Source organism: Arachis ipaensis, chromosome B4 (genome assembly GCF_059453495.1).
Source record: "Arachis ipaensis isolate K30076 ecotype BB chromosome B4, ASM5945349v1, whole genome shotgun sequence".
Lineage (NCBI taxonomy): Eukaryota > Viridiplantae > Streptophyta > Magnoliopsida > Fabales > Fabaceae > Arachis > Arachis ipaensis.
Window position 1 is genome coordinate 43,708,683 of NC_142439.1, and position 11,725 is coordinate 43,720,407.

An 11,725-nucleotide genomic window follows, 5' to 3' on the forward strand; every position below is an offset into this window, starting at 1 on the left:
ATTAGATATCTTTGGTCTCAGTTTTAATCCATTGTTCATCTTAGGAGACTATTGATCACGTTTTAAGGGCTGGCCTCTCGGCCATGCCTGGACCTTTCACTTATGTATTTCCAACGGTAGAGTTTCTGCATTCCATAGATTAAGGTGTGGAGCTCTGCTGTTCCTCAAAGATTAATGCAAGGTACTACTGTTTTCTATTCATTTCATCTTGTTTCGCTTCTAAGATATTCATTCGCACCTCAACCTGAATGTGATGAACGTGACAATCATCATCATTCCCTATGAACGCGTGCCTGACAACCACTTCCGTTCTACATTAGATTGAATGAGTATCTCTTAGATCTCTTAATCGGAATCTTCGTGGTGTAAGCTAGAATGATGGCGGCATTCAAGAGAATCCGGAAAGTCTAAACCTTGTCTGTGGTATTCCGAGTAGGATTCAATGATTGAATGACTGTGACGATCTTCAAACTCGCGATTGCTGGGCGTAGTGACAGACGCAAAAGGATAGTAAATCCTATTCCAGCATTATCGAGAACCGACAGATGAATAGCCGTGCCGTGATAGGGTGCGTTGACCATTTTCACTAAGAGGATAAGATGTAACCATTGACAAGGGTGATGCCTCCAGACGATTAGCCGTGCCGTGACAGGGCATTTGGATCATTTTCCCGAGAGAAGACCGAAAGTAGCCATTGACAATGGTGATACATTACATAAAGCCAGCCATGGAAAGGAGTAAGATTGATTGGATGAAGACAGCAGGAAAGCAGAGGTTCAGAGGAATGAATGCATCTCCATACGCTTATCTGAAATTCTCAGTAATGATATACATAAGTATTTCTATCCCTATTTTATTAATTACTTTCAAAAACCCCATTACTATTTTATATCCGCCTGACTGAGATATACAAGGTGACCATAGCTTGCTTCATACCAACAATCTCCGTGGGATTCGACCCTTACTCACCTAAGGTATTACTTGGACGACCCAGTGCACTTGCTGGTTAGTTGTGCGAGGTTGTGAACCATGGAATTGGCATTATGTTTTTGGCGCCATTGCCAGGGAATGAAAGAGCAATGAATTTTACATAATCAAAGTGTAATCACAATTTCTGTGCACCACTGATGATATCATCTATCGGCTATATAGTTAACCCGACATGTCCTGGTAGCTAACCATTGGACAGTCCCTGCAAGCTCACATCCCCATGCTCAAAATCATAACCATTCAATATCTATATATCCATGGGGGAGAGCTCATCCGGAAAGGAATAAGTGTCTGGTCACACTTACGACGCAGGATCAACAGAATCTCGGATCTCAACTTGGAGCAAGTGGAGCCGGCCCACTGCATCTACCCAAGAAAATCCTAAACTCAGATAATTTTACAAATTTCAAATCATTCTTGACTAGGAGCAAGTAGAGGCTAACCACTGCATCTACCCCAGAAGACTCAAACTAAACCCGGAGCAAGTGGATCAATGCCACTGCATCTACCCAAGTAGGTATATATATATATATATATATATATATATATATATATATATATATATATATATATATATATATATATCAAGCAGAATCAATTTCAATATGAATTTCATTACCACTTTTCATTATCCATCTCATCATCAATCCCATCATCAATCTCATTCCCAATTTTGTTATCAATATCATTCTCAATCTCATATTCAATAGTATTTAAACTCACTCATCATCATTTTTCATTATCATATTTAATTACCGTTCATCATCACAATCACCCTCATCATACATTACTTATTATTTTGTTCATTTTCCTCTAATTCATTAACTTAACTCTTTAGGTTTCGTTCCTAACCCCTCTATCCTTAATTCCACTGGCTTTAAACTCGTATAAGGATTATAGACTCGAGAAATGGTTGAAAGCCTAAAAATTCATTTTTCGGAAAACAGGGGTGGTCGCGTATACAGCCCATGTTTGCGTACGAATGAGTGTTGGCAGTGGCCAACTCCCGCGTACGCACGATGAGTTCCGCGTACGCATTACATATCAATACTTGAAAATTTCTGATATGTTGCAGAAACCAGTTTTTCAGTCCAAAGTTCATACCTTCGTAACTTTTTCTAGAAAACTCATTTTTCATCCATTCTTGAACCGTTGGAAAGATCAATAACTAGATCTTCATAAAAATTCAAGTTTGTAAAGTTTTTTCCAACTCTGAGGGATGAGTCATGGCCCGCCGAAGTTAGCAAAAAAATCATTTTGAACCAAAATATATAAGTTACCAACCTTTCCAAAGATTCACAAGCCTTATCAGTTTCTACTCAATATAATGATTTCCAAACCTTTCCAAATCATTCATTCATAATCGACCAAACTTAAAATCATCCAATTCACATCTCAACTCCTTAATCAAAACCAATTATCACTAATCACATCTCAATCTCAAGCATGACCTTCAAACTCACACTCCTATTCCTAAATCCTTGAATTTATAAATAATTTACTTATTAATATCATAAGCTAGTTAACCAAATCTCTTCTCGTTTCTATTAAAATTACATAAGTTAAAATCATAAATCAAATAAATCATAAAAATCCGATTCTCCTTGAAATCCTTTAAAACATTCAAAACTTGTCTCTTTTGACAATTAATTAAAAAAAACTCATTTTCGAAATCATAACCAAAACAACTTCAAATTCTTAGAAAAATTTCGGCAGCACCTTCCCTAAAAACTGGAGTTTACCACCCATCACGGGTTCCCTCTTTTCAGCCTCAATTAAACAAAACCAACATTTAAATGTATCGTTTTCAAATATGGCCTTTAATGACCAATCATTATCGATTTAAAGCAAAGAAAACCGAAATCCACAGATTCAATCCATTTCACCAGAAATCAACCAATTCAATAACAAACACAACATATCAATATCAACAGAAAATCATTTACATCGCAGATATTCATCCATTTGTATTAATCTACTAAACTTATCAGGTATTCAAATCCCAAAATATTTTCTTATTAAAACAAACCCCTACCTCAAGGAATCAAGTCTGTAGCGACTTTAACGCGATAAATCTCTTTCTCCCTCGGCCCGCAACAGCGTCGACTGTGCCCACAGCGCCGCTTACGTCCGCAACAACAGAAACGGCTTTGATCACAACATGCAACTTGATAACTCAATCCTAAATCATCAATGTCATGAAATCCTTAATAACATGTAACAAAATACTAACGATGAGGGTTCTGAGATAGAGATACTTACTGAAATAACAGAACGAAGCAACAGCGTTCTTTGAACCGATCTGCGAGCAGCTCCGACAACTATCTCGAGCGACAACGGCGACCAGAACTCCAGTGACGGCAACTGTAACAACCAAGCAGTGACAATAATCTTCCCGGAATCCAAAAGAACACAAACTAAATTCAAAACCCTTACCGGCAATGGACCTCAGCAACGGTAGTGCCATTTTTCCAGTGACAGAGTCTCGGCCACCCACCTCCAGCAGTGGCGACGGAGCATGCAACGATGGCGGCTGGGCTTGTCAATGACGGCGATTCCACACGCAATGGTGACAGCGACAAAGCTTAGTGACGGTGGTGTAAGACCCGGTTAATTAACGGCTAATTAACCCATATATGAGAATTTATTCTAGAAAGCCAAAAATGATATTTTTATGGCTTAATATGATAGAGGAAATTGAGACGAGAATTTCGGTACCAATTTTATAGAATTCGGACCAAGATTGGACCGAACGGGCCAAACCGGGCCAACCGGACCCAAAGTGGGCCCTTGGCCCAACATAACTAAACCAAAACCCTAGTTTTCAGCACTCTCTCTCCTCACAACACACTCAAACACGCTGAAATTGAAGAGAGGGGAGGAAGAACACTCTCTCAAGTTCTTTCTCTCACTTGATCTTCAAACCACCATAACTTTTGATCTAGAGCTCCGATTGCCGCTCCGTTTGCGGCCACGCGTTCACCGCGGAGAGCTCTACAAAACCCATACAACTAATCTTGAGGTAAGCCACGTGTTTCTGTTCGAAATTCCAGCCCTTATTTTCGAGTTTCATGGGTAAAATGTTGAGATTTTGGGTTCTTTGATGTTATAGGACCCAACTCTCTTGAAGGAGAAGGTTAATGTTGTCTCCTTGGACCTTGGGTGTGGTAAGATTCTCAACCCTAGTGTGATTTTGTTGTTCTATGATGTTTGGGTTTTGAGATGTTGTGTATGGGTATGATGATTGTGGCTTAGGTTGTGTATATGTGAATATTGGAGCTTGATTGGTGATTTTGGAAAGCTTGGAAGAGGGTTTTGTGTGATAAAATCTGTTCTTGGAGGTGTTGATACCTTGAGAGCTTGTGGACAAGTGGTTTGGAAGTGCTCCGGTTGAGCTTGGGGAATCGACTAAGGTATGGTTTCGGTTTCCCGTATCTAATATGTAATGTGGTAGGAAATACTTAGGCTAGAGGCCCTAAGATAGGCATTGAATTGTTGGTGTTGTTGAATGGTTGAGATATATGATGTGTTCATATATGTGATTATGAATATTGATGTCTTGATTGTGTGATATATAAGAAATGCATGTTGTGATATATGCTTGATGGATGATTAAGGTTGAATTGGTGGATGGTACCATGTTGATGGTGAGTATGATGTTGATTATGTATAGTGATTGTTGATTGGAAATGGCATTGTTGGAAAATTGGGATGAGGAAGGATGTATGACGTGATATTGTGTTTGTCCTTTAGCCATTTGATAGAGAAGTGTTAAAATGGTTGGATGTGGTTTTGGAAATTTTGGTAAAATGTCAATGTGTGAGTTGAGGATGGCTTGTTGTTGATTTTGGTACATTTTGAATGATTTCAAAGAGAAGGGTTGAAATTGGCATGTTTTGATTGATTTTGAAAAGAGTTGAAAGTGGCTTGTTTTGAAAATGGCACTTTGTGGTTTTGAATGAAAACATGGTTTTTGGGCATACTTTGACGGGACATAACTTGGACTACGGATCTCTGATTTGTGCCAAATCTGTTTAGAAATGAAATTGGATCCGGGATGTCCATGCCGTTCGAAGAACGGGTGAAAATGATTTAAAATGAGAGAGTTATGACCGTCGGAAGATTGGGGGTTGAATCTGTGAATTCTGCAGTTTTTAACTTAGAAAATTTTTAGCAGAATGACCCCCCGCGCGTAGGCGCACTTGGCGCGTACGCGCCGTTCTTTCAGGAAGCGCCATCCACGCATGCGCGTGATGTGCGCGGGCGCGCCGAATGTGCTGCACCCAATGCCCAGCCATTTTCCCGAGAGTTGTGCCAAAGTTGTGCCAGTTTTGTGCCTGGGGCGCAAGAGTACCCACGCGTACGCGTGGCTGACGCGTGCGCGCCGTTTGGCTAATTTTCAACCCACGCGTTCGCGCATATGATGCTTGCGCGTCGATGAGTTTTAAGGCCATCCACGCGTGCGCGTGGAGTGCGCGTACGCGTGGACCTGTTTTCATCCCAAAGTTGATTTTTGAGTTTTAAAAGCCAAATTTCATACTTCTAAGCCTCCGATCTCACCACTTATGTCTTAAATCATTATGATATGCCTAGCATGAGAAAAAGGGCTAGTGAATGTGGTAACTTGCGAGTGAAGCAAGGGAAAAAATGAATGATCATTGAGGATCAAAGATGATTATGTGAGATGCGGAGAATGGCGGTGGAAGTGCTTGTTGTGCCATGGGCCGAAGGGCCGTAATTGTTAATGAATTGGCTGGTTATGGATTTAACCGTGAGCCAGATGGCTAGATTATTGCCGTGTTACGGCGGAGCCATGTTTATGGCCAAGTATAAATGCATATATGATGTTGATTGAATTGTGAAGGTTTGCACTTCCACCATTGGAGATGAGGGTTTCCCTGGGTAGTAGCAATGGCTAGCCACCATGTGCTCCAGGTTGAGACTCGAAGCTCTTTTGACCGTATGTCGTAAGTGTGGCCGGGCACTGTGAAAGGCCCGGATGAGCTCGCCCCCATAAATATTCACCAGTGATGGTGATGGATAAATATTCACCAGTGAGGGTGATGGATATGGATCATGATTATGATCAAGTTTATGATGAGTATAACTCGAGTTGGGGATGCACGACAGAGGGACAGTCCAATGGTTAGCTACCAGGACTTGTCGGGTTGGCTCTATAACCGACAGATGATATCATCAGCCACTAGGGACAGGCATTCATCATATGCATACTATGTGAATTGTTTGAGATTGCCTATTTGACTGCATATTACTTGCTAATTGTCTAAATGTCTTAACTGCTCCTATTTGTATATTCTTTGTCTGATATAACTGTGTTTGCTATAATATACTCCTGCTGGTGGTTGGGAGGTTTGAAGGAATTGGAAAGGGAAGTATTAGTTAGACTGAAGAATCTTTAGTCAGATACCCTTATATGGTTTAGCTTGTTTATAAGCTTTGATATTATCTGGAGGAAGTTCTAGGATTGCCTTTGGCTTTCCTCTATTATTATGTATTATATATGTGGAAGCTGTTACCGTGCTGGGGACCTCTGGTTCTCACCCATGCGGATTTTGTGGTTTTCAGATGCAGGACGCGAGGCTTCTCGTTGAGGCATGCTGGAGACTTCTGGATTAGCGAAGATCCTTTGTTCTTGGGACTCTGTTTTGGTTTATATATCTTGTTTAGATACTTTTATCTCCATTAAATAATACAAACTGTGATGACTCCTTCTAGAGGGGATTTTGGAGAATAGGTTGTATGTATTTGTGTCCCTTTGGGTTTCCTTTGGGGTTTCCTTATTTTATTATATGTATATATTATTATGCTCGGACCGGTTATCTTCGCAGCCGGATTTTGAGTCTTGATATTCCCGTTTTTGACACTCTTTATATATATGATCTTGCGTTAGCTTATCCTTTGCTCGTTACGTTATCGATCGGAGTGTTGCGCGTTCGAGTTACGGTTTTTGTTTACCCCTTTTTCTACAAAGGCTCCTAGTTATAATCAATTATTCATACTACTATACGTACTAAATTTTTGTTTTAGAGGTCGTAATACCTTGCCATCTCTGAATTATGACTTAAGCATAAGACTCTGTATGGTAGGGTGTTACAGGTGGCGCAACTACTTCGCCTCCTTCCGCACGCGTTAATCTCCCATCAGTCTCTCTCTCACTCTTCGCAAATTCTCTCTCTTCAGCTTCAATTTCGACGACGGTAGCTCAATGGTGGCGGCGGTGGCAAGTTGCGACAATAGTGGCAGCTCTTCTCCCCTACGCACGCTCTCTCTTCTCCATTCTGTGGATATGGTTCGCGGCTTCCTCTCCCTCAACGGCGACACGCTGGCGCGGCGGCAGTGATACCTGCCGACGCCATCCTCCCTCTCTTCTCTTCTAGCCCGTTGCAGCTCACCCTTCTTCTTTCTCCCTTTTCTTTCTTTCTTTCATTCTTCCATGGGTGTGATAGGGGAAGGGGGTTAGTGGCAGCTGATAGGGTAAAAGGAGATTAGGATTTTGTGGAGATAAGCCTCAAAATGGTCCCTGAAGTTGCACTCGAGTCTCATAGTAGTCTCTGAACTTAAAAGTTACCCATATTTGTCCCTGAAGTTGCACTCCGAGACTCAGATTTGTCCTTTCGGCACATTCCGTCCACCTGGCACCACCGGAAAGCTGATCTGGACTCCTTCGTGACACGCTGGCTAGGTAACGGTTAGATGACGTGGATTAGTAAACTTTTATGGTGCAATTTCATCCCTAAATCAAAATTAAAAATTTTAATCTCCAAATTTAACCACCATTCCCTTCTCTACAGTAATCCCTCTTTTCTCTACAGGCATAGATCTTCATATCCCAAATTCACAAGATTTTTCTTTTTGTTTATTTTTAGTTGAAGTATCTTATAACAATAACAACAACTAGAGTCTTCTTAACAACCATTATTTGAACAAGTTTAACCGCTTTTATCCCTTTTTTTTGTAAGAAAGATGATGAAATTATAACAGAAAAAAAGTTATGTGATATATATAATTAAAGAAATAATGCAAAGTTTAGTTTCTAAAATTGTGAACATTCATAAAAATTTGTTGACTTTTAAAAATGATTAAATTGATTCCTAAATTCATAAATTGTGAATCTCAACTCATCTCTAATGCTAATATAAAATGTTAAAATGTTAGCATGACATTTGCAAACAAAAAGATGATATGATTAATATTTTAATATGATCAAATTAGTGTCTTCAATTAGTTAATTATATTTATTTTGCTTAATTAATTTTTTATTAATTAGAGACTAAAATAATAAATATTAAATTAGGTAAATTTTTACTATTTTTTGTTTCTCTAATATTACCCTTAATTAATTTGAAATACCTATTTAATTATAATAAAATCTTAAACACGTCATTTTAATAGAGATGTCATATGATTTGAAATGCCATAATATAACACTTTATATTAATACTATGTGAATGACAGTTAAATTAAGATGATGCATGGTTATTTTGGAAGAGGATTCAAAAGAAAATGTAATGTAGTATATAATAATAACGATGTAACTTTTTAATTCCATAAATACAAGAGATAGATTTTTGTAAAATCATATAAAAATATAAAATTGAATTTTATAAAATATTTTAATTAAACTAGAGTTAAATGAGTGTATAAAATGTTAAATACAAAGACATAGTATGTGACTTTTAATTAACAAAATATATGCGTGCTTTCAATGAAGTTGTAATTTGTAATCTCTTTCACATTCATATAGAGAAGAGAAGAGAAAAAAAGAAAAAATAGGGGTTACTATTATAGAGAAGAGAATAATAATTAAATTTGGGGATTAAAATTTTTAACTTTGATTTAGGGACCAAATTGCACCATAAAAGTTTACTAATCCACGTCAGCTAGCCGTTACCTGGCCAGCGTATCATGAAAGAGTCCAGATCAGCTTTCCGGTAGTGCCAGGTGGATGGAATGTGCTGGAAGGACGAATCTGAGTCCCGGAGTGCAACTTCAGAGACGAATATGAGTAACTATTAAGTTCAGGGACTACTATGAGACTCGAGTACAACTTCAGGGACCACCTTGAGACTTATCTCGGATTTTGTGTTTTATTTTTAGAGTTAGAATTTGATTTGGGACAATTTGAAATTAGGGATATTTTGGTAAATTGAGGTTGGGGTAATTTTAATAAAATTTGGGGATATTGTAATTAATTGAAAGCTAATTTATTTCCAAAAATTATTTTAAAAGTATTATTTAATTATCAATTTGCTAATTAATTCTCAATTAAGTATTTTAATTTAAAATATAAGATGATATAATTAATTTTTTTTATTTATAAAAATTAAAATAGTAAAATTCAAAATTTCAATTATTTAAACTAAATTATATGAAATTTTTATTCTTTTACAACTGTTAAACTTTATAATTTAAATATAGAAAATTATTCAATAGTTATGATATTAAGTAAAATTTTTATTTTAATTATCAAAACTTGATTTAATTATTTTTAATGAAATAATTTTTGCAAATAAATCTCTAATAAATAAATAAATTTAAAATCGAGTTATAATAAGATTTTTCAAGAATTCTAGGTCTTACAAAATATCTACCTAAAAGAAGCAATGAAAACTTTAGCCCCACTATTATGAGTTGTTCAAGGTGCTGGAATGTATTGAGAAGGTTACCTATCCGACACTGGATTCAATGGTCCCAAAACGCTTGGACCATTAAATGGTCCTATAACAAAACATGTTTTTTAAGTTTTTCAATAATTGTTAAATAGTCCGTTTCTAATTTTAATTATAAATTAACCCCATATATTTTATTTAATTATAAAAATTATTTTTATTTTATAAATTATTATTTTATCATTCATCTATTATGTTTATTAATAATTAAAAAAAGGGTAAAGTATATTTTTTGTCCCTAAAGTTTGACAAAAGTTTCAAAAATATCCCTAAGTTTTATTTCGTTTCAATTTTGTCCTAAAAGTTTTCGATTTGCATCAAGTATACCCCTGATGGCTAATTTTTCAAACAATTTGAGACCGATTCAACAACAATTTCATAAGAATAATCCCTCAACACAAGCAAATCAAGCATAATTTTCATGCATTATTGTTAGATTGATCTTAAATTTTTTGAAAATTTAGCCGTTGAGGGTATATTTGATGCAAATCGAAAACTTTTGGGACAAAATTGAAACAAAATAAAACTTAGGGATATTTTTGAAACTTTTATCAAACTTCAAGGACAAAAAATATACTTTACCCTTAAAAAAAACAATAACAAATTAGATCGTAATAACTTTTTGATGATTCCAATCGATTAAAAGTTTATCTTTGATCCATTACATCCGTCGAGAATTTTGAAATCGTGTTTCTTAAAAAATCAATCGATTGGATTAACAAAACAATCGATTGAATTTCAGATTTTTCATAACTCAATCGATTGGGTAATATGAAAATTTATTAACCATTAGTCACGGCGCAATTCAAAATTTATAAAAGAGATATGAAAATTGAGAACAGCGCGATTCAAAATTCAATTGATTGGATTATCCTACCAATCGATTGAATGCAGAAAAAAACTTATTTACGTCACATTTGAATCGATTAAATGATCATACCAATTGATTGAATTGGAATATACCATTAGTCACACACAAAATTCAATCGATTGTATTATCATATCAATCGATTAAACTTTCATATATCATTTTAATAGCGGCCTTCAATCGATTGGGTAATATAAACAATCCATTGAATTATAAAAAACCTATATTCTAGTCATCGTTCAATCGATTGGGTAATATGACTAATCGATTGATTTTTGCGAAAACCATATTGCCTTGCAACTTTCAATCGATTGTTTTTTGGTAACCTGAAGTCCAATCGATTGAGTTATGGGAAACCTGAAATTCAATCGATTGTTTTGTTAATCCAATCGATTGATTTTCTAAGAAACACGATTTCAAAATCCTCGACAGATATAATAGATCAAAGATAAACTTTTAATCGATTAGGATTGCCAAAAAGTTATTACAATCAATGGAAGATCTAATTCGTTATTGTTTTTGTTTTTTATTATTAATAAACATAATAGATGCATAATAAAATAATAATTTATAAAATAAAAAATTATTTTTATGATTAAATAAAATATATAGGGTTAATTTGTAATTAAAATTAGAAATAGACTATTTAGCAGTTATTGAAAAACTTAAAAAACATATTTTGTTATGGGACTATTTAATGGTCCAAACATTGTGGGACTATCGAATCCTTTCCTACTTATCCACTAGAGTTATCAGAAGACTCACGAGTGCATCCTATTTTTCTTGCGTCACTGCCAAAAAAAAATAGTCAAGACAGCAATCTCAACCCAACCTTTACTTGCAGTATTGAGTAAAGATTATGAACTCTAAGTAGAACTTAGGAGCATTGTGGTTGAGAAAAAATAACATTTGACAACTTAAAATTCTAGTTTGATAGAAGAATTTAGCAGAACTTCAGACATCATAAAGGGAGTAGTGAAGATTCAATAAGTATTTTCATTATTACACCTTGATGATAAGGTGAAATTTCACAAAAGGTAATATAACATACCTGAACTAACAAAAGAGCTTAGTAAAAGCCGAGGAGAAGCATTTGAGAAGAGAATAGAATGTACTACTGTCTTCTGATTATAGATGGTGAAATAGAATTGAGGGTAAAAGAGAAAAAAGTGTTAGT